The 25643-nt window shown below is 45.3% G+C and overlaps 1 pseudogene; it reads right to left on the bottom strand.

Moving 5' to 3' along the window:
- Nucleotides 1–6675, bottom strand: part of LOC121846325 — a 32923-nt pseudogene extending 26248 nt beyond the window's left edge.
- Between the last annotated feature and the right edge of the window lie 18968 nt (nt 6676–25643).

Genomic DNA, 25643 nt, shown 5'->3' with positions numbered 1-25643 from the left:
TGTTCATGATCATTTATTCAAACTGAACACTGACAAAATAACAAAGTGGCACAAACCAGTTCTGTCTGGTGCAGACACAACACAGTTCTGTCTGGTGCAGACACAACACTGTCTGGTGCAGTTCTGTCTGGTGCAGACACAACACAGTTCTGTCTGGTGCAGACAGACACAAAACAGTTCTGTCTGGTGCAGACACAACACAGTTCTGTCTGGTGCAGACACAACACAGTTCTGTCTGGTGCAGACACAAAACAGTTCTGTCTGGTGCAGACACAAAACAGTTCTGTCTGGTGCAGACACAACACAGTTCTGTCTGGTGCAGACACAAGACACAGTTCTGTCTGGTGCAGACACAACACAGTTCTGTCTGGTGCAGACACAACACAGTTCTGTCTGGTGCAGACACAAAACAGTTCTGTCTGGTGCAGACACAAAACAGTTCTGTCTGGTGCAGACACAAAACAGTTCTGTCTGGTGCAGACACAAAACAGTTCTGTCTGGTGCAGACACAAAACAGTTCTGTCTGGTGCAGACACAAAACAGTTCTGTCTGGTGCAGACACTTCTGTCTGGTGCAGACACAAAACAGTTCTGTCTGGTGCAGACACAAAACAGTTCTGTCTGGTGCAGACACAAAACAGTTCTGTCTGGTGCAGACACAAAACAGTTCTGTCTGGTGCAGACACAAAACAGTTCTGTCTGGTGCAGACACAAAACAGAAAACAACTACCCACAAAACACAGGTGGGAAAAAGCTGCCTAAGTATGATTCTCAATCAGAGACAACGATAGACAGCTGCCTCTGATTGAGAACCACACCCGGCCAAACACAAAGAAATAGAAAACATAGAAAAAAAATAAACTAGAATGCCCACCCTAGTCACACCCTGGCCTAACCAAAATAGAGAATAAAACCCTCTCTATGGCCAGGGCATGACAGAAGTTCAATGAAAGAGACAGTTTTGTGTTAGTTACTTTGTGGGCTTTCTTCCATGCTTACAGTGTATTTAATGAGAAGGGATTTGAAAAGGGCACAGTTTTTTTACAGATTGAGCAATATAAGGCAGATCTTGGATGTTAAGTTATTTTACACAGGAGTGTTCTATATCAAGTTTACACTTGGATAATTGAGCCATTTAGCTATATTATTAATTAGAAAGCCCAAATAATATATACAGTATTGTAATGTAGTAAGTTTAATTCTAGCATTTTTCCGTCTCAATAAAATCTTGAGACAGAATTGTTAAGTGTATCAAATCATTTCTGTTGGGTGGGGGACACTGGAATCATTGACAAAATACAATACATTTTTTGGCAGAATATTCATTTGAGTTGTATTGATACGACCAGTAAGGGCCGTATTTTTGGCTTTGTCATTATGGGATATTGTGTGTAGATTGATTAGAGGAAAAAAATAACATTTTAGAATAAGGCTGTAACGTAATAAAATGTGGAAAAAGTCAAGGGGTCTGAATACTCTCCGAACTCTTTGTACTGTATGTATGTACTACATGTAGTATGTACTGTATGTATGTACTGTATGTGGGTGTTAAAGTGTGTGATAACACGTTACAGTATGTTATGTGTAGTCAGTCTTTCTTTGGCAGTGTCGCCCATAGAAATCACCCATAGACTCACTGGAAAGGGCATATAATTCTAAGGGACAGATTGAGGTCTAGGCAGGTAGCATAGCGGCTAAGAACGTTGGGCCAATAACTGAAAGGTTGCTGGTTTGAATCCCTGAGCTGACTAGGGGAGTAATCTGTCAATGTGCCCTTGAGCAAGTCACTTAACCATAATTGCTCTGGAAAAGAGTGTCTGCTAAATGACTCAAATGTAAAAATCAAAATTTGCTGGGGGTGTCCAAAATATTTTTTTGCTTTGGGTAGGGTGTGTTTTTGGTTGGGCACAGGGGAGGGTAGTGGGTTTTGGTTGGGCACAGGGGAGGGTAGTGGGTTTTTGGTTGGGCACAGGGGAGGGTAGTGGGTTTTTGGTTGGGCACAGGGGAGGGAAGTGGGTTTTTGGTTGGGCACAGGGAGGGTAGTGGGTTTTGGTTGGGCACAGGGGAGGGTAGTGGGTTTTGGTTGGGCACAGGGGAGGGTAGTGGTTTTTGGTTGGGCACAGGGGAGGGAAGTGTTTTGTTTTGGTTAGGCACAGGGGAGGGTAGTGGGTTTTTGGTTGGGCACAGGGGAGGGTAGTGGGTTTTTGGTTGGGCACAGGGAGGGTAGTGGGGTTTTTGGTTGGGCACAGGGGAGGGAAGTGGATTTTTTGGGTTGGGCACAGGGGAGGGAAGTGGATTTTTTGGTTGGGCACAGGGGAGGGAAGTGGGTTTATTGGGGCACAGGGGAGGGAAGTGGGTTTTTGGTTGGGCACAGGGGAGGGAAGTGGGTTTTTTGGTTGGGCACAGGGGAGGGAAGTGGGTTTTTGGTTGGGCACAGGGGAGGGAAGTGGGTTTTTGGTTGGGCACAGGGAGGGAAGTGTTTTTTTGGTTGGGCACAGGGGAGGGTAGTGGGTTTTTTGGTTGGGCACAGGGGAGGGTAGTATGTTTTTTCCCTGGTTTACATTCACTCTATTTCAGGTTTTACTATATAATTTCTTCCAGCCAAATGTCCTCATCTGCTTGCATGCACCTCCCCTAACAAGAGTGGTAGGTGGATCGTTTTTCCAGATCTGCAATAGACTAACAACGAATCATACCACAAACTCATTTAAAAAAAGTCCTCTCACAGTCAACTCCATTTATTTAACATGTGTAAATATTTGTATCAACATAACAAGATTCAACAACTGAGACATAAACAAGTTCCACAGACATATGACTAACAGAAATGGAATAATGTGTCCCTTATCAAAGGGGGAGGGGGGGGTCGAAATCAAAAGTAACAGTCAGTCTCTTGTGTGGCCACCAGATGCATTAAGTACTGCAGTGCATCTCCTCCTCATGAACTGCACCAGATTTGCCCGTTCTTGCTGTGAGATGTTACCCCACTCTTCCACCAAGGCACCTGCAAGTTCCTGGACATTTCTGGGGGGGAATGGCCCTCGCCCTCTAATCCAACAGGTTCCAGACTTGCTCAATGGGATTTAGATCCGGCACTTCAATGGCCATGGCCAACACTGTCATTCCTGTCTTGCAGGAAATCACGCACAGAACGAGCAGTATGGCAGGTAGCATTGTCATGCTGGAAGGTCATGTCAGGATGAGCCTGCAGGGAGGATGCACATGAGGGAGGAGGATGTCTTACCTGTAACGCACAGTGTTGAGATTGTCTGCAATGACAACAAGCTCAGTCCGATGATGCTGTGACACACCGCACCAGACCATGACGGACCCTCCACCTCCAAATCCATCCCGCTACAGGCCTCGGTGTAACACTCATTCCTTTGACAATAAACGCGAATCCGATCATCGCCCCTGGTGAGACAAAACCACGACTTGTCAGTAAAGAGCACTTTTTGCCAGTCCTGTCTGGTCCAGAGACAGTGGGTTTGTGCCCATAGGTGACGTTGTTGCCGGTGATGTCTGGTGAGGACCTGCCTTACAACAAGCCCTCAGTCCAGCCTCTCTCAGCCTATTGCAGACAGTCTGAGCACTGATGGAGGGACTGTGCGTTCCTGGTGTTACTCGGCAGTTGTTGTGGCAGACCATGTGTAACAACACCTGCGCAGGATCGGTACATCCAAACATCACACCTGCGGGACAGGTACAGGTTGGCAGTTGCAGTGGCAGACCATGTGTAACAACACCTGCGCAGGATCGGTACATCCGAACATCACACCTGCGGGACAGGTACAGGATGGCCTGTCACGCAGGTGTGATGTTGGATGTACTGATCCTGCGCAGGTGTTGTTACACATGGTCTGCCACTGCGAAGACGATCAGCTGTCCGTCCCCTCTCTATGTAGCGCTGTCTTAGGCATCTCACTGTACGGACATTGCAATTTATTCCCCTGGCCACATCTGAAGTTCTCATGCCTCCTTGCAGCTTGCCTAAGGTACGTTCACGCAGATGAGCAAGGACCCTGGGCATCTTTCTTTGGGTGTTTTTCAGAGTCAGTAGAAAGGCCTCTTTAGTGTCCTAAGTTATCATAACTGTGACCTTAATTGCCTACCGTCTGTAAGCTGTTAGTGTCTTAACGACCGTTCCACAGGTGCATGTTCAGTAATTGTTTATGGTTCATTGAACAAGCATGGGAAACAGTGTTTAAAGCCTTTACAATGAAGATCTGTGAAGTTATTTCGATTTTTACAAATGATCTTTAAGGGACGTTTTTGTTGTTGCTGCGTTTAGGTTATAAATTCCTGGGTTAAATGTTTATGATCATGAAACTTGGTGATAGGACTTAGGGCATAAATTCCAAGTATTAACTGTCAATTATTTTTTGTGTTTGATGAGACTTAGGGCATAAATTCCAAGTATTAACTCCCAATTATGTTTTGTGTTTGATGAGACTTAGGCATAAATTCCAAGTATAAAACGCTGATTGTTGTGATAGAGTTAATGGTTTGACTGTTTTTCTAATAAGGGTCTGTAATTGTTCTATGTATTTTGTAATTGTTCTATATATCATGTATTCTGTGTGGTATGACTGGATGGTTGGATGTTAAATCAGGAGTTGGTTATAGACAATATAAAGCCTGTGTATTTGAATAAAGCATACACCACTACTGTATTAGGGGATACACCTGCCCGTGTGTTACTGACCCACGCTATTTTAAAAAGAAATCGTTTTGAAGTAATACTTTCTCCCTTGGAAGGAGGAGATTAACACAGAGATGCCAGGATTGTTGTGGAGGTTCCACAAGTTTATACCAGCTATAAATCATCTTGAACCCTTTACTATTTCGCAGTTGCTTCATAGAGGATGATTATTTTACACCACCCATACATTACATGGTGTTTAATTATAATTTACTTATCACCATGCTCTAAATAAACGTATGCGAGTTAAGGGATAGACTATACACATATAGGGTTATTTTGCATTCATTTTCTGTATTCACATTACACGTAGAACCTAATTTAAAAAAATACAAATATTTATTGTTTGGAGATATGGCAGACAGGAGCTTAGGGTTTTCAAGAAATGTCCTGATTGGACCAAAGAAGCCTCTGAATATAGATGGCCTAAGGATGGGTTGTTTAATAAAACAAAGAATTAACATGTACAGAATATCGTGAAAAGAAGACAGGAAAATAAGACTCCACCCTGTTTTCTGTGACTGCTTTGTCGATGTTAAAAACTGAGGGTAACCTATTCGGACGCAACAGAAAGCTACCTGAATGAAAAAGGAATTGACAAAGATTAAAGACCCTGGCTCTCTCAAGATATATGGAATGATGCCAGGACACAATCAACAACCCTAGAGTCACCACGGCGAAGGACCTCATGGCAGCTCAAGAAAAGAAGGTGCAGAGAGAAATGGATAAAGCTGTTGACAAATTCAGATGACATTGCGATGATGAAGACAGAGACAAAAGGATAAGTGGAAGCAACACAAAGGAAGAGAAGAGGAGATAAGACGAGAGGAAGCACAAAGTGAAGAAAGAGCAAGAAGTGAACAATACATAAGACAGTGGGAAGAAAAGAAGAGAGAGGAGAGAGAATGTCAACAAAAAGAGCACAAAAGTGGAGCTCAAATTGAAGAAGAAGGCGAGTTTCCCGATAGTCTGAAGGACTCTCATGCACGTGCTGCCGGTTCACAGAGTATGCAGCAACAGCTGGATCGATCACGGGCAGAACTAAGACGATTATCATACATGGTGCAAAGTGAGGTAGCGATATTACAGGGTGAATTTAAAACATACAGCCCCGAACATCAAAGAGACTGGAGATGAAACGGACTGAATGGATGAAGACACAGCCAGGTGAAGATGACAGCCAGGTGAAGGAACTTACCCTCTGGTGATAAAAACCTCTGGTACAGGACAACTGTACTATGATTACAAACCATGGAGTTTTGGGCACTTGGATACCGCAGCAAAACAATTGCCCCACCTATCTAAAAGAGCAGACAGGTGGATTCCTACCTTTGAGACTGTTATAGCCTCACACCATCAGCTATGCCTGGGTGATCTCAAAGCTCTCATGGTAAGGTGTTGACCCCAGGACAGTGTGACACCAACTACAGCTGACTTAAGGCCAAGTGGAACTGCCGTTTACCCATTTCAGACAAGCACTCTACCAACAGTTGAGGGAAATGTTTCCCACCACCAGAGATGTTGCAAGACTGAGTGAACTTCTCTTCACTGAAGATTATGATATCCTCGACTGGATGGATAAGATGAAGACAGAATGGCAAGTGGAAACCACTGAGAGATTTGATTCCACTTATACAACCGAGAACCTGTTCTATGATAGACTTTGCAGGAATCTGCCTGACTGGGTCCGTGATAAACTGATGAATGTAGTGGGATGGGACAGATTTCAAGGACCTACTAAAGAGGACCACATTAGACATCACTGCAAAGCCTGGAAGAAGATGAAGACTGAGGAAAGAGCAAGGAAGGCTGGACTTGACACACTGCTCAAGGCCCAGCTGGTCCAACTGGACAAAGGAAAAACCAACAATCTAACGGTGGCTGTAACCTCAGCTGCCCTGCAGCAGCAGCCTCCTCCACCACCTGCTCCGCAGTTTCATCAAGCACCTGCGACTCAGTTCCCTCCTCAACCATATTGGAACCCACAACCATTGAGAAATCTGCCACTCTGATGTTACAACACCCTACTACTGTTTACGTCTCCCATGCTGTGATGACATTACTGAATCAGAAGAACTCATGTTTGCAAGACTTGCTGGGTATGAATGCCTTCTGACACAACCTCACCTTACGATTCAACGATGCTCCGTTGTGAACCCAGCACAACTGCACGTCTCTCTGGAAGATGGAGAGCTACACAACTAATCAAGTCCAATGTGATTCCAAGGCTCGACCTGACCTTTATGATGAACCTCCTGAGCTCCCTGATATTCCTCTCTTTGTTGATGGCTCTGCCTTTATAGGTTGAGGACACTGGAAGAAAATATGCAGGGTTTGGTATAGTTTCAACCAATAGGACAGTATTGATTGAACAGCCTTTGCCAGAACATTGTTCAGCACAACAAGCTGAGCTCCTGGCACTTACTGAAGCATGTAAATTAGGTAGTGGTATGAAGGTTAACATTTATTCTGACTCTGCATAAGCCATTGGCGTTTGCCTGTCTTGGATAGGGGTTTGGAAAGGTAGGGACTTTGTTAATGCGTCTGGTACCCCTATTAAACACTGTTTACAGATAGAAGCCCTGCTGGAAGCTATGTTGCTTCCTGCCAAGTTGGCTATTCTTAAGGTCCGTGCCCACACAGGTAACACTGACAGCGTTAGTTTAGGTAATGCAGTTGCTAATGCTGCTGCTAAGAATGCTGCTTCCCACTGCCATACTCATGCTGTTCTGCTTGCCTCCCCGTGTACGTCTGAAATCACTGATCTGGACCAACACCAGTCTACTGACGCACTTAATCACCCCTTATGGGAATCTAGGGGCTGCTCCAGAGGCCCTGATGGCCTTTGGAGGCAATCACTCTCTGGCAAACCAGATCTGCCTCTGCCTGTTGTCTCCTCTGTGTCTCTCCTGGCCCACAAGGCTGGTCACCTGCCAAGTGGGGAGATGGTAAGACTAATATCTGACACCTAGTTTGGTCCATATCTGATTGAAATTTGCAAAACAAACATGTATAAATGTACTACATGCATGCAAAACAACATTGGTAAGAGTACCCCCCTAAAATCAGGGAACTTTCCAGCGCCGGCCAGCCCGTTCACCCATTTAGCTATGGATTTCATAGACATGGCTGAACGAAAGGAAAGAATGAGATACTGCCTTGTAATAATTGACCGTTTTACCAGGTGGGTCGAAGCATTTCCAACCATGCACTGTGAAGCTAAAATGGTAGCAAAACTCCTGGTAAGGGAAATCATCCCTAGATTCGGCACACCGGAAGTTCTCTCCGCAGACAATGGCCCCACTTCTCAGGAGATGTGGTTGCACAGGTGGCTGTCCAATTGGGGATAGATCAGAAGTTTGTTTGTATCTACCACCCACAAAGTAATAGGATGACTGAAAGAGCTAACCATAAAGGGGGCTTGCCAAAGCATGTCACTCCACAGGGAAGTCATGGGTAGAGTGTCCCCCTTAGTCTTGATGAAAATGCGCAATTGTGTAAACCGCGGAACAGGGCTTAGCCCACATGAGCTCTTAACTGGCCATCCAATGAATGTTCCTTTACACAGACCACTGACCTGACTGTACTGGATGATGATTTGAGCAAATATATGAAGAAACTAACTCATGCTGTTATGTATTTGTGTTCCCAATACAGGAAAGCCCAGGAAGTTCCAGAACAGGGTGACCCAGACAGCCTACCTGTTGACGGTGAAGAATGTATCAAGCTGAAGGTCCACAAAAGGAAGTGGAAGCACCCCAGATGGATAGGTTCCTACCAGGCCATCGCAGAAACACCTAGAGCGATGAAGGTCTAGGAGCATCAGGGGTGGCACCACCTATCGCACTACCAGAAGACGTCACAACCACCATAACAGATAAGAGTGTACACCAAGACCCTTATTTCTATCCTCAATCTCTTGAGGATTGCTTACAGTCTAAAGCACATTTTATGGATGATTCTTATAATCACTATGCTTGAGTTACTTTGCATTTGTTGAGGCCTAGTGGCCTCAAAGGAGGAATGACGGGGTTAATCAAAGGCCTCATACCTTTTAAAGGGTTAATAAATTGTGTTATGATAAACTGTAGGGTTTCCTCTTAGGAGACCTCTGTGTGTGTGTTAACACCTGTTTTGAGTGTTGTGCCCTTCAGACAATATCAGAAGGCGGAAACCACCTACGCTCATACTCCTCCTGTCTGGGCCCCACCATGGCTGTCTGAGGTTCTGAGAAGACGACTGGTTTTCTGAGAACACAAGGCCACTGCAGGCCTGATGGAAACCACCTACGCTCACACTCCTCCTGTCTGGGCCCCACCATGGCTGTCTGAGGCTCTGAGAATACGACTGGTTTTCTGAGAACACAAGGCCACTGCAGGCCTGATGGAAACCGTCACCTTGTCACATTCTGACCTTAGTTCCTTTGTGATGTCTTTGTTTTAGTATGGCCAGGGTGTGAGTTGGGTGGGCAGTCTATGTTTGTTTTTCTATGATTTGGTATTTCTGTGTTTGGCCTGGTATGGTTCTCAATCAGAGGAAGCTGTCAATCGTTTTCCCTGATTGAGAATCATACTTAGGCAGCCTGTTTTCGCCCTTGAGTTGTGGGTGATTATGTTCTGTTGTGTGTCTTCACCAGACAGGACTGTTTCGTTGTCGTTTCGGTCTTTCACGTTGTTGTTTTGTATTTCAGTGTTCAGTTTGATTCATTAAATATTAACATCATGAATACTTACCATGCTGAGCTTTGGTCCTCACCTTCTTCCACCAGCAACGGCCGTTACACACCTGGCAGAAGATGCTTAGACTTATCTGTTGTGAAATGTCAATGGGGAGGCTATATAAGTTGCAGGATGTCTTAGACAGCTTGCAGAAGCTGGGGAGAGCTATCATATTCTGTACCAACTTCTGCCTACAATTGTATTACTAAAGGAGAATTTTTATACTTAAAGACTCTGTGTTTCCTTTCTACTACTATTGTATAAGTTTGAGAATTATATAGAACTGATCATCCGTTGAAGAATTTGACCAACAGTATAAAGCCTCGTTATTGTTTTTATTGTGTTACTATTTCCTTTTGTATTTAGCAAATATTTGTCTTACTTTTTAACTCTGCATTGTTGGAAACAGGTTCGTAAGTAAACATTTCACTGTAATGTCTACACCTGTTGTATTCGGCGTAAGTGAACAATAAATTGTCATTCGATTTGATGAGGTAATTGATGTAATACAGTATGTACATGTAGGTAGGGGTAGAAGTATGTAGGCAATCAGGATATATAATAAACAGAGTAGCAGTAGCGTGTGTGTGTGTGTGCATGGCTTCAATATCCATGTGTGTGTGCGTTTTGTGTGTGTGAGCTTATGTAGAGTCCTGTGTAGCTCAGTTGGTACAGCATTGCACTTTCAACGCCAGGGTTGTGGGTTGAATTCCCGTGGGGGACCCGTATGGAAAAATGTATGCACTCTACTGTAAACTGCTCTAGATAAGTGTGCAGTGTGTATAGAGCCAGTACAAGAGAGTCAGTGTGAAATGAATACAAAATAATGGGGGTGATGTTCATTTGATTAACTGTTCAGCAGTCTTAGGGGTAGAAGCTGTTCAGGTGCTTTTTGGTCCCAGACTTGGCGCTCCGGTACCATTTGCCGTGCGGTAGCAGAGAGAACAATCTATGACTTGGGTGGCGGGAGTCTTTGACCACTTTTAGGGCCTTCCTTTGATACCACCTGGTATAGAGGTCCTGGATGTCAGGAAATTCGGCCCCAGTGATGTACTGGGCCATACGCACTACCCTCTGTACTGCCTTGCGGTCGGATGCCGAGCAGTTGCCATGCCAAGCGATGATGCAGCAGGTCAAAATGCTCTCAGTGATGCAGCTGTAGAACTTTTTCCGGATCGGAGGGCCCATGCCAAATCTTTTCAGCCTCCTGAGAGGGAAGAGGTGTTATCGTGCCCTCTTCACGACACTGTTGGTGTGTATGGACCATGACTTTAGTGATGTGGACACTGAGGTACTTGAAGCTCTCTACCTGCTCAAACACATCCTGCCTCTTATGGAAACTCTAGAGGACATCATACTTTCTGTCTCTCTCACTACACACACACACACACACACACACACACACACACACACACACACACACACACACACACACACACACACACACACACACACAAACAAACACACACACACCCATTTGCACACATACACAAAGAACGTTTAAAGGCTATATACGTTTACACTAATATTTTTGTATTGCTGATGCTAGTGGTGATACATACATTTCCTGTCATGTAATCAATAATGTTCTACTACTTGTCATGATGTTGGCCTGTGGGTAAGGTTTATGCCCCCCCCCATAAATACCTTTCTCCCTCTCTCTTTGACTCTACCGAAGGACTCTTGAATAACCTTTGTTAAACATAGAGAGTCTGGGAACATCAAACAAGTGGGGGGAAAGGAACCATATTTGGGTAATAGAACCAGTTGAAAATATGCGCTGGTACTTAATGAATATGATGTCAGTTCGGTTGTCATCTGAGACATTATGACTGATGACAGGACGACATAAACTGTATCTGGGAAAGTCTACACATTCTAGTTATCAGATTCACATGGAATTGTTGTGCAATTTAAATGTTTGAATATGAAACTATTTGTGAAAAGATTCAATGTAATTTTAGCTTCCAAATGAGAGAATTGGGTTTTCATAAGGTTAGAGCTCTGCTCAATCAGTGGCCCGCCCCTGTGAAGAGACATGGGTTATAAACTATGAAGAACACCCTTCTCTCCCTCCACTATATAAGCCCTTGACGAAAATGTAACCTTTTGTTCCAAGGACGATAGGACGACGGTCCATACGTTAAAAAAGACTAACATGTCAACTACAGAACTAAGCTAACCTCAGCGTGAGCTTTGGTTGTGAATGGTATGAACTTTGAACTCTTATTCACTAAAGAAGTGAGACATCCTAGCCGTTGAGTTAGCAACAGCAGCTGTAAACGTGGGCTAGGAAAGGACTGACGACGTATCCAGTCTAACACACAACGAAGATACTACAACGTATCCAATTTACACCAGAGACATTCTTCTGAGGATGGGAAGATCTCTGTTGGCCTACACCGCCAGCATCTACGACCAACCTACCGAAGCGCAGCTCAGAGTAAATATTTATTGCATTTTCCTTTTCCAAATGGGCGGTAATTTAGAATGCATAAGATACTGTATTTACGATAGCATAGCTTCTCCCTTTGTTCCTCAGTCTTCTTTCACTCAAACTCAAACCCATCCCCCTTTCCTTTGTGTAACCAGCCATCCATGTCGGCTCGGTCCACCAGGGCCGTTTTCTGTATGACATCATTTGCATTCTGTGTATATGAAATTCTGTGTGATTAGTTAGGTATTTAGTAAATAAATAATTAAACCCAATTTTGTAATGCTGATTCAACTTGTTAGCCAGGGTTCGTGAAGATATCCAAGAATTTACAATTCTATGATTTTATAGAATAGCATGTCATATCACTTGATCCGGCATAACCAAAGACAGGACATACTACAACTATTACTAACCCTAACACACAGCCAATCTCCTTCCTCTAACCCTAACACACAGCCAATCTCCTTCCTCTAACCCTATGTCGTGTCTTTACTATCATTACATTTGAAGACTGTTATTTTTTCAAATCAATTCTCTATGTGTAATTACTATTATGAGATTAAACTAATCATGTAAACTTAATTAACTAGGAAGTTGGGGCATCTGATCGAGTAGTCATTCTCATAATATATTATTATTACCTTGATAGTCTCGTTCCAAACGTCGTAACATTCTTGGTTATCTGAACGCGAACACGAGCATAAATTATGAATCAGCAATATACAAATTTGCTTAATTATTTACTAACTAAATAACTAAATAATCACAGAAATACATAACAAACAAACAAACAGTAGATATTGGTTACTAACAATGATAGAAAAGTCCCTAGTGGGCTAAGCTGATATGACAGCTTGGTAGACTAAAGGAAAGGGGTGGGACTGAGAAAGAGCGGGAAAGACTAAATAAATTCATTACACACAGTCTATAATTATATTCATTGAAATGCTAATCCTTTGCACATGCACGGCCGCTCATTCGAGAATAATTGCAATGTATATATATTTACGCCCGTATGTTGTTGTTGTTGTCTTCTCTGTTGAAATCCTTGATCGTCCTGAAGGATTCATCAGAGTCTCTGGTTAACTTTCATTGAAGTCAGAAAGTCTTTTGTGGTTGTAGGTGGTTAGAATGGATACTTCAGAGTACCATTCAGAAATGTTCTCATAGAATAGTTGGTTGGGCGGTTGTGGGTATTCTCGTTCTAAGGTTACGTCATTTCTAGCTGCAAACTAGTAGCTCTAGAATTTTCTCTTTCTGTAGTGAATCGATAGTCTCAGAGTTGAACCATTTCCAGTCGTGTAGCCAATGCGCCACGTGGGATGGTTTTCTAGTCTTATGGTTTGCGTGGTCTTAACCATTAGAGATGTCCGGTTTACCGTGGGTCTCCTTGGCTTGAAATGTACATTTTGTCACGGGTAGTTTTATACATTTCAGAAAAAGGGCGGTTCCATGACACCGACATAATGTCCATGCACACGTGGGTGTGGCCACTGACTAGTTCATCTTTATATGAAAATCCATACTCTCCTTTAGAAGGTTAACATCACATTACATCTTTCACAAATAGTTTCATGTTTAATCACACACGTTTCACAATATTTAGATGTAAACCTGACAGCTGGGAAATGCACACTTTAAGAGATACCATTATGTGTGTTTCCTGTCCTTCATGAGATCACCAAACGAAACACACTTGTCATAACTGTCCCTTAAGTGTCCACGGACCATTCCCATATTCTCAAAAGTAGAAATATAATTTAATTCTCACATTTGAGGTATTTAGGAGTTTGGCCGTCTTTCTTTGTTCTCTCTAGGCTCTCTACCTCCATACTGCATGGCAGTTTCTACCCGGTATTGATGTCCTGAGGTACTAAACCTGGTTTAGGAGAGAGAGTGAGAGAGGGAGGAGAAGCCAAGATCTACACCCAGAAAGGGCCACGTCATGACACCTAACACACAGCCACTCTCCTTCCTCTAACCCTAACACACAGACACTCTTCTTCCTCTAAACCTAACACACAGCCACTCTCCTTCCTCTCTCCTCTAACCCTAACACACAGCCACTCTCCTTCCTCTCTCCTCTAACCCTAACACACAGACACTCTCCTTCCTCTCTCCTCTAACCCTAACACACAGACACTCTTCTTCCTCTAAACCTAACACACAGCCACTCTCCTTCCTCTCCTCTAAACCTAACACACAGCCACTCTCCTTCCTCTCTCCTCTAACCCTAACACACAGCCACTCTCCTTCCTCTCTCCCCTAACCCTAACACACAGACACTCTTCTTCCTCTAAACCTAACACACAGCCACTCTCCTTCCTCTCTCCTCTAACCCTAACACACAGCCACTCTCCTTCCTCTCTCCTCTAACCCTAACACACAGACACTCTTCTTCCTCTAACCCTAACACACAGACACTCTTCTTCCTCTAACTCTAACACACAGACACTCTTCTTCCTCTAACCCTAACACACAGACACTCTCCTTCCTCTCTCCTCTAACCCTAACACACAGCCACTCTCCTTCCTCTAACCCTAACACACAGACACTCTCCTTCCTCTCTCCTCTAACCCTAACACACAGCCACTCTCCTTCCTCTCTCCTCTAACCCTAACACACAGCCACTCTCCTTCCTCTAACCCCTAACACACAGACACTCTCCTTCCTCTCTCCTCTAACCCTAACACACAGACACTCTCCTTCCTCTCTCCTCTAACCCTAACACACAGACACTCTCCTTCCTCTAAACCTAACACACAGACACTCTCCTTCCTCTAACCCTAACACACAGACACTCTCCTCCCTCTAACCCTAACACACAGACACTCTCCTTCCTCTAACCCTAACACACAGACACTCTCCTTCCTCTCTCCTCTAACCCTAACACACAGACACTCTCCTTCCTCTAACCCTAACACACAGACACTCTCCTTCCTCTAACCCTAACACACAGACACTCTCCTTCCTCTCTCCTCTAACCCTAACACACAGACACTCTCCTTCCTCTCTCCTCTAACCCTAACACACAGACACTCTTCTTCCTCTAACCCTAACACACAGCCACTCTCCTTCCTCTCTCCTCTAACCCTAACACACAGACACTCTCCTTCCTCTCTCCTCTAACCCTAACACACAGACACTCTCCTTCCTCTAACCCTAACACACAGACACTCTCCTTCCTCTAACCCTAATACACAGACACTCTCCTTCCTCTCTCCTCTAACCTAACACACAGACACTCTCCTTCCTCTCTCCTCTAACCCTAACACACAGACACTCTTCTTCCTCTAACCCTAACACACAGCCACTCTCCTTCCTCTCTCCTCTAACCCTAACACACAGACACTCTCCTTCCTCTCTCCTCTAACCCTAACACACAGACACTCTTCTTCATCTAACCCTAACACACAGACACTCTTCTTCCTCTAACCCTAACACACAGACACTCTTCTTCCTCTAACCCTAACACACAGACACTCTTCTTCCTCTAACCCTAACACACAGACACTCTTCTTCCTCTAACCCTAACACACAGACACTCTTCTTCCTCTAACCCTAACACACAGACACTCTTCTTCCTCTAACCCTAACACACAGACACTCTCCTTCCTCTCTCCTCTAACTCTAACACACAGACACTCTCCTTCCTCTAACCCTAACACACAGACACTCTCCTTCCTCTCTCCTCTAACCCTAACACACAGACACTCTTCTTCCTCTAACCCTAACACACAGCCACTCTCCTTCCTCTCTCCTCTAACCCTAACACACAGCCACTCTCCTTCCTCTCTCCTCTAACCCTAACACACAGACACTCTCCTTCCTCTAACCCTAACACACAGACACTCTCCTTCCTCTAACCCTAACACACAGACACTCTCCTTCCTCTCCTCTACCCTAACACACAGACACTCTTCCTCTAAACCTAACACACAGACACTCTCCTTCCTCTAACCCTAACACACAGACACTCTCCTTCCTCTAAACCTAACACACAGACACTCTCCTTCCTCTAACCCTAACACACAGACACTCTCCTTCCTCTAACCCTAACACACAGACACTCTCCTTCCTCTAACCCTAACACACAGACACTCTCCTTCCTCTCTCCTCTAACCCTAACACACAGACACTCTCCTTCCTCTAACCCTAACACACAGACACTCTCCTTCCTCTAACCCTCTCTCTTCCTCTCTCCTCTAACCCTAACACACAGACACTCTCCTTCCTCTCTCCTCTAACCCTAACACACAGACACTCTTCTTCCTCTAACCCTAACACACAGACACTCTTCCTTCCTCTAACCCTAACACACAGACACTCTCTTCCTTCCCTAACACACAGACACTCTCCTTCCCCTCTCTCCTTTCTAACCCTAACACACAGACACTCTCCTTCCTCTAACCCTAACACACAGACACTCTCCTTCCTCTAACCCTAATACACAGACACTCTTCCTCTCCTAACTCTCCTTCTCTAACCCTAACACACAGACACTCTCCTTCCTCTCTCCTCTAACCCTAACACACAGACACTCTTCTTCCTCTAACCCTAACACACAGACACTCTCCTTCCTCTCTCCTCTAACCCTAACACACAGACACTCTCCTTCCTCTCTCCTCTAACCCTAACACACAGACACTCTTCTTCCTCTAACCCTAACACACAGACACTCTTCTTCCTCTAACCCTAACACACAGACACTCTTCTTCCTCTAACCCTAACACACAGACACTCTTCTTCCTCTAACCCTAACACACAGACACTCTTCTTCCTCTAACCCTAACACACAGACACTCTTCTTCCTCTAACCCTAACACACAGACACTCTTCTTCCTCTAACCCTAACACACAGACACTCTCCTTCCTCTCTCCTCTAACTCTAACACACAGACACTCTCCTTCCTCTAACCTAACACACAGACACTCTCCTTCCTCTCTCTCCTCTAACCCTAACACACAGACACTCTTCTTCCTCTAACCCTAACACACAGACACTCTCCTTCCTCTCTCCTCTAACCCTAACACACAGACACTCTCCTTCCTCTCTCCTCTAACCCTAACACACAGACACTCTCCTTCCTCTAACCCTAACACACAGACACTCTCTTCCTCTCCCTAACACAGACACTCTCTCCTCTAACCCTAACACAGACAGACACTCTCCTTCCTCTCTCCTCTAACCCTAACACACAGACACTCTCCTTCCTCTAACCCTAACACACAGACACTCTCCTTCCTCTAACCCTAACACACAGACACTCTCCTTCCTCTCTCCTCTAACCCTAACACACAGACACTCTCCTTCCTCTCTCCTCTAACCCTAACACACAGACACTCTTCTTCCTCTAACCTAACACACAGACACTCTCCTCTAACCCTAACACACAGACACTCTCTCCTCTAACCCTAACACACAGACACTCTCCTTCCTCTCCTCCTCTAACCTAACCCTAACACACAGACACTCTTCTTCCTCTAACCCTAACACACAGACACTCTTCTTCCTCTAACCTAACCCTAACACACAGACACTCTTCTTCCTCTAACCACAGACAAACACACAGACACTCTCCTTCCTCTCTCCTCTAACCCTAACACACAGACACTCTCCTTCCTCTCTCCTCTAACCTAACACACAGACACTCTTCTTCCTCTAACCCTAACACACAGACACTCTTCCTTCTAACCCTAACACACAGACACTCTTCCTCTAACCCTAACACACAGACACTCTTCCTTCCTCTAACCTAACACACAGACACTCTCCTTCCTTCTCCTCTAACCCTAACACACAGACACTCTTCTTCCTCTAACCCTAACACACAGACACTCTTCTTCCTCTAACCCTAACACACAGACACTCTCCTTCCTCTTCCTCTAACCCTAACACACAGACACTCTCCTTCCTCTAACACTCTCCTTCTCTAACCCTAACACACAGACACTCTTCTTCCTCTACCCTAACACACAGACACTCTCCTTCCTCTCTCCTCTAACCCTAACACACAGACACTCTCCTTCCTCTAACCTAACACACAGACACTCTTCTTCCTCTAACCCTAACACACAGACACTCTTCTTCCTCTAACCCTAACACACAGACACTCTTCTTCCTCTAACCCTAACACACAGACACTCTTCTTCCTCTAACCTAACACACAGACACTCTCTAACACTCTCCTTCTCCTCTAACCCTAACACAGACACTCTCCTTCCTCTAACCCTAACACACAGACACTCTCCTTCCTCTCTCCTTCCTAACCCTAACACACAGACACTCTCCTTCCTCTAAACCCTAACACAGACACTCTCCTTCCTCTCTCCTCTAACCCTAACACACAGACACTCTCCTTCCTCTAACCCTAACACACAGACACTCTCCTTCCTCTCTCCTCTAACCCTAACACAGACACTCTCCTTCCTCTCCTCCTCTAACCCTAACACACAGACACTCTCCTTCCTCTAACCCTAACACACAGACACTCTTCTTCCTCTAACCCTAACACACAGACACTCTCCTTCCCTCTAACCCTAACACACAGACACTCTCCTTCCTCTAACCCTAACACACAGACACTCTCCTTCCTTCTCCTCTAACTCTAACACACAGACACTCTCTCCTCTAACCCTAACACACAGACACTCTCCTTCCTCTAACCCTAACACACAGACACTCTCTTCTCCCTCTAACCCTAACACACAGACACTCTCCTTCCTCTCTCCTCTAACCCTAACACACAGACAACCCTCTCCTTCCTCTCTCCTCTAACCCTAACACACAGACACTCTTCTTCCTCTAACCCTAACACACAGACACTCTCCTTCCTCTCTCCTCTAACCCTAACACACAGACACTCTCCTTCCTCTCTCCTCTAACCCTAACACACAGACACTCTTCTTCCTCTAACCCTAACACACAGACACTCTTCTTCCTCTAACCCTAACACACAGACACTCTTCTTCCTCTAACCCTAACACACAGACACTCCCTAACCCTAACACAGACACTCTCCTTCCTCTCTAACCCTAACACACAGACACTCTTCTTCCTCTAACCCTAACACACAGACACTCTTCTTCCTCTAACCTAACACACAGACACTCTTAACTTCCTCTAACCCTAACACACAGACACTCTCCTTCCTCTCTCCTCTAACCTAACACACAGACACTCTCCTTCCCTCTAACCCTAACACACAGACACTCTCCTTCCTCCTCCTCTAACCCTAACACACAGACACTCTTCCTTCCTCTAACCCTAACACACAGACACTCTCCTTCCTCTCCCTAACACACAGACACTCTCCTTCCTCTAACCCTAACACACAGACACTCTCCTTCCTCTCTCCTCTAACCTAACACACAGACACTCTCCTTCCTCTAACCCTAACACACAGACACTCTCCTTCCTCTCTCCTCTAACCCTAACACACAGACACTCTCCCTCTTCCTCTCCTCCTCTAACCCTAACACACAGACACTCTCCTTCCTTCTCCTCTAACCCTAACACACAGACACTCTAACCCTAACACACAGACCTTCCCTCTAACCCTAACACACAGACACTCTTCTTCCTCTAACCCTAACACACAGACACTCTCCTTCCTCTAACCCTAACACACAGACACTCTCCTTCCTCCCTCTAACCCTAACACACAGACACTCTCCTAACCCTAACACACAGACACTAACCTAACACACAGACACTCTCCCTTCTAACTAACACTCTCCTCTAACCTAACACACAGACACTCTCCTTCCTCTAACCCTAACACACAGACACTCTCCTTCCTCTAACCCTAACACACAGACACTCTCCTTCCTCTCTCCTCTAACCCTAACACACAGACACTCTCCTTCCTCTCTCCTCTAACCTAACACACAGACACTCTTCTTCCTCTAACCCTAACACACAGCCACTCTCCTTCCTCTCTCCTCTAACCTAACACACAGACACTCTCCTTCCTCTCTCCTCTAACCTAACACACAGACACTCTTCTTCCTCTAACCCTAACACACAGACACTCTCCTTCCTTCTTCCTCTAACCCTAACACACAGACACTCTTCTTCCTCTAACCCTAACACACAGACACTCTTCTTCCTCTAACCTAACTAACACACAGACACTCTCTAACCTTCCTCTCTCCTCTAACCCTAACACACAGACACTCTTCTTCCTCTAACCCTAACACACAGACACTCTTCTCCTAACCTAACACACAGACTCTTCTTCCTCTAACCCTAACACACAGACACTCTTCTTCTAACCTAACACAGACACTCTCCTTCCTCTCTCCTCTAACCCTAACACACAGACACTCTCCTTCCTCTCTCCTCTAACCCTAACACACAGACACTCTCCTTCCTCCTCCTCTAACCCTAACACACAGACACTCTCCTTCCTCTAACCCTAACACACAGACAACCCTAACACTCTCCTTCCTCTTAACACACAGACACTCTTCCTCTCTCCTAACCCTAACACACAGACACTCTTCTTCCTCTAACCCTAACACAGACAGACTCCTTCCTCCTCCTAACCTAACACACAGACACTCTTCTTCCTCTCTAACCCTAACACACAGACACTCTCCTTCCTTCTCCTCTAACCCTAACACACAGACACTCTCCTTCCTTCTCTCTAACCCTAACACACAGACACTCTTCTTCCTCTAACCTAACACACAGACACTCTTCTTCCTCTAACCCTAACACACAGACACTCTTCCCTTCCACTCTAACCCTAACACACAGACACTCTTCTTCCTCTAACCCTAACACACAGACACTCTCCTTCCTTCTCTCTCTAACCCTAACACACAGACACTCTTCTTCCTCTAACCCTAACACACAGACACTCTCTCTTCCTCTCTCCTCTAACCCTAACACACAGACACTCTCCTTCCTCTCTCCTCTAACCCTAACACACAGACACTCTTCTTCCTCTAACCCTAACACACAGACACTCTTCTTCCTCTAACCCTAACACACAGACACTCTTCTTCCTCTAACCCTAACACACAGACACTCTTCTTCCTCTAACCCTAACACACAGACAACCTAACTTCTTCTTCCTTCTCCTAACACACAGACAATAACCCTAACACAGACACTCTTCCTTCCTCTAACCTAACACACAGACACTCTCCTTCCTCTCTCCTCTAACCCTAACACACAGACACTCTTCTTCCTTAACCCTAACACACAGACACTCTCCTTTTCCTCTAACCTAACACACAGACACTCTTCTTCCTCTAACCTAACACACAGACACTCTTCTTCCTCTAACCCTAACACACAGCCACTCTCCTTCCTCTAACCCTAACACACAGACACTCTCTTCCTCTCCTCTAACCCTAACACACAGACACTCTTCTTCCTCTAACCCTAACACACAGACACTCTCCTTCCTCTAACCCTAACACACAGACACTCTTCCTTAACCCTAACACTCTCCTCTAACCCTAACACACAGACACTCTTCTTCCTCTAACCCTAACACACAGACACTCTTCTTCCTCTAACACTCTCCTTCCTCTAACCCTACACAGCCACTCTCTTCCTTCCTCTAACCCTAACACACAGACAATCTTCTTCCTCTAACCCTAACACACAGACACTCTTCTTCCTCTCCTCTAACCCTAACACACAGACAATCTTCCTTCCTCTAACCCTAACACACAGACAATCTTCTTCCTCTAACCCTAACACACAGACAATCTTTCTTTCCTCTAACCCTAACACACAGACAATCTTCTTCCTCTAACCCTAACACACAGCCACTCTCCTTCCTCTCTCCTCTAACCCTAACACACAGACACTCTTCTTCCTCTAACCCTAACACACAGCCACTCTCCTTCCTCTAACCCTAACACACAGACAATCTTCTTCCTCTAACCCTAACACACAGACACTCTTCTTCCTCTAACCCTAACACACAGCCACTCTCCTTCCTCTCTCCTCTAACCCTAACACACAGCCACTCTCCTTCCTCTCTCCTCTAACCCTAACACACAGACACTCTTCTTCCTCTCTCCTCTAACCCTAACACACAGACACTCTTCTTCCTCTAACCCTAACACACAGACACTCTTCTTCCTCTAACCCTAACACACAGCCACTCTCCTTCCTCTAACCCTAACACACAGACACTCTCCTTCCTCTAACCCTAACACACAGACACTCTTCTTCCTCTAACCCTAACACACAGACACTCTCCTTCCTCTAACCCTAACACACAGCCACTCTCCTTCCTCTCTCCTCTAACCCTAACACACAGCCACTCTTCTTCCTCTAACCCTAACACACAGACACTCTTCTTCCTCTAACCCTAACACACAGCCACTCTCCTTCCTCTAACCCTAACACACAGACACTCTTCTTCCTCTAACCCTAACACACAGCCACTCTCCTTCCTCTGTCCTCGCTCTTTTTCTCTGCATCATGTCTCTCTCTATATCAACCTCGACCAAGTCTTTGTCCTTTCCTTTCCTCTCCCGTGTGTGTGTGTCTGTGTGTGTGTGTGTGTATGTATGTGTGTGTGTGTGGTTCCTAGAGGACTTCATTGGCAGGAGATAGAGATGAGTGAACGACCCCCCCCCATCCTCCTCCTCATCCTCCTCCTTTTCCCTCCATCATGATGGAAAGATAGAGAGAGGAGAGGAGACTCGCGGCGTAGCAACACCTGGTCACACCTCACAGCACTAGGCCTCTCTGGGACTGCTCTGATAGAAACTCCCCTGGGATTACACACACCCACACACACAGTTAAACAAGGACCTTTGTCTATGGCTTATATCTCCATCATCATCAATTCAGCTTTAACACATTTCTTATACACACACATCTACACAACTCATCAACACAACACAACACATCTACACAACACATCTACAGAAATTACACAATGCTATTAGAACCACAACTACACAGCATATCTACTCAACATCATCTACACAACAGTCACAATCACACATACAACATACATTATTTACAGTTAAAGTCGGAAGTTTTTATACACCTTAGCCAGTTTTTTCACAATTCCTGAGACTTAATCCGAATAAACATTCCCCGTTTTAGGTCAGTTAGGATAACCACTTTATTTTAAGAATGTGAAATGTCAGAATAATAGTAGAGAGAATTATTTATTTCAGCTTGTATTTCTTTCATCACATTCCCAGTGGGTCAGAAGTTCACATACACTCATTTAGTATTTGGTAGCATTGCCTTTAAATTGTTTAACTAAGGTCAAACGATTCGGGTAGTGTTCCACAAGCTTCCCACAACAAATTGGGTGGATTTTGACCCATTCCTCCTGACAGAGATGGTGTACCTGAAGGCACGAACCACTGCTTTTAATCAGGGCAAGGTGTCTGGTAACATGGCTGAATACAAACAGTGCAGCTATTCCTCCGCAAGGCTATCAAACAAGCTAAGCGCCAGTACAGAGACAAAGTAGAATCTCAATTCAACGGCTCAGACACAAGAGGTATGTGGCAGGGTCTACAGTCAATCACGGACTACAGGAAGAAACCCAGCCCAGTCACGGACCAGGATGTCTTGCTCCCAGGCAGACTAAATAACTTTTTGCCCGCTTTGAGGACAATACAGTGCCACTGACACGGCCTGCAACGGAAACATGCGGTCTCTCCTTCACTGCAGCCGAAGTGAGTAAGACATTTAAACGTGTTAACCCTCGCAAGGCTGCAGGCCCAGACGGCATCCCCAGCCGCGCCCTCAGAGCATGCGCAGACCAGCTGGCCGGTGTGTTTACGGACATATTCAATCAATCCCTATACCAGTCTGCTGTTCCCACATGCTTCAAGAGGGCCACCATTGTTCCTGTTCCCTAGAAAGCTAAGGTAACTGAGCTAAACGACTACCGCCCCGTAGCACTCACATCCGTCATCATGAAGTGCTTTGAGAGACTAGTCAAGGACCATATCACCTCCACCCTACCTGACACCCTTGACCCACTCCAATTTGCTTACCGCCCAAATAGGTCCACAGACGATGCAATCTCAACCACACTGCACACTGCCCTAACCCATCTGGACAAGAGGAATACCTATGTGAGAATGCTGTTCATCGACTACAGCTCGGCATTCAACACCATAGTACCCTCCAAGCTCGTCATCAAGCTCGAGACCCTGGGTCTCGACCCCGCCCTGTGCAACTGGGTACTGGACTTCCTGACGGGCCGCCCCAGGTGGTGAGGGTAGGCAACAACATCTCCTCCCCGCTGATCCTCAACACTGGGGCCCCACAAGGGTGCGTTCTGAGCCCTCTCCTGTACTCCCTGTTCACCCACGACTGCGTGGCCATGCACGCCTCCAACTCAATCATCAAGTTTGCGGACGACACAACAGTGGTAGGCTTGATTACCAACAACGACGAGACGGCCTACAGGGAGGAGGTGAGGGCCCTCGGAGTGTGGTGTCAGGAAAATAACCTCACACTCAACGTCAACAAAACTAAGGAGATGATTGTGGACTTCAGGAAACAGCAGAGGGAACACCCCCATCCACATCGATGGAACAGTAGTGGAGAGGGTAGCAAGTTTTAAGTTCCTCGGCATACACATCACAGACAAACTGAATTGGTCCACTCACACAGACAGCATCGTGAGGAAGGCGCAGCAGCGCCTCTTCAACCTCAGGAGGCTGAAGAAATTCGGCTTGTCACCAAAAGCACTCACAAACTTCTACAGATGCACAATCGAGAGCATCCTGGCGGGCTGTATCACCGCCTGGTATGGCAACTGCACCGCCCTCAACCGTAAGGCTCTCCAGAGGGTAGTGAGGTCTGCACAACGCATCACCGGGGCAAACTACCTGCCCTCCAGGACACCTACACCACCCGATGCTACAGGAAGGCCATAAAGATCATCAAGGACATCAACCACCCGAGCCACTGCCTGTTCACCCCGCTGCCATCCAGAAGGCGAGGTCAGTACAGGTGCATCAAAGCTGGGACCGAGAGACTGAAAAACAGCTTCTATCTCAAGGCCATCAGACTGTTAAACAGCCACCACTAACATTGAGTGGCTACTGCCAACACACTGTCAATGACACTGACTCTACTCCAGCCACTTTAATCATGGGAATTGATGGGAAATGATGTAAATATATCACTAGCCACTTTAAACAATGCTACCTTATATAATGTTACTTACCCTACATTGTTCATCTCATATGCATACGTTGATACTGTACTCTATATCATCGACTGCATCCTTATGTAATACATGTATCACTAGCCACTTTAACTATGCCACTTGGTTTACATACTTATCTCATATGTATATACTGTACTCGATATCATCTACTGTATCTTGCCTATGCTGCTCTGTACCATCACTCATTCATATATCCTTATGTACATATTCTTTATCCCCTAACACTGTGTATGACAGTATTTTTTTTGGAATTGTTAGTTAGATTACTTGCTCGTTATTACTGCATTGTCGGAACTAGAAGCACAAGCATTTCGCTACACTCGCATTAACATCTGCTAACCATGTGTATGTGACAAATAAAATTTGATTTGATTTGATTTGATTTGATTTGATTTAACTGAGTCAGGTTTGTAGGCCTCCTTGGTCGCACACATTTTTCAGTTCTGCCCACACATTTTCTATAGGATTGAGGTCAGGGCTTTGTGATGGCCACTCCAATACCTTGACTTTGTTGTCCTTAAGCCATTTTGCCACAACTTTGGAAGTATGCTTGGGGTCATTGTCCATTTGGAAGACCCATTTGTGAACAACCTTTAACCT

This window comes from Oncorhynchus tshawytscha, linkage group LG04 (genome assembly GCF_018296145.1).
Source record: "Oncorhynchus tshawytscha isolate Ot180627B linkage group LG04, Otsh_v2.0, whole genome shotgun sequence".
In the NCBI taxonomy this organism is placed as follows: domain Eukaryota; kingdom Metazoa; phylum Chordata; class Actinopteri; order Salmoniformes; family Salmonidae; genus Oncorhynchus; species Oncorhynchus tshawytscha.
Note: the sequence above shows the minus strand (reverse complement) of the source record. Positions and strands in the feature narration are given on the sequence as shown.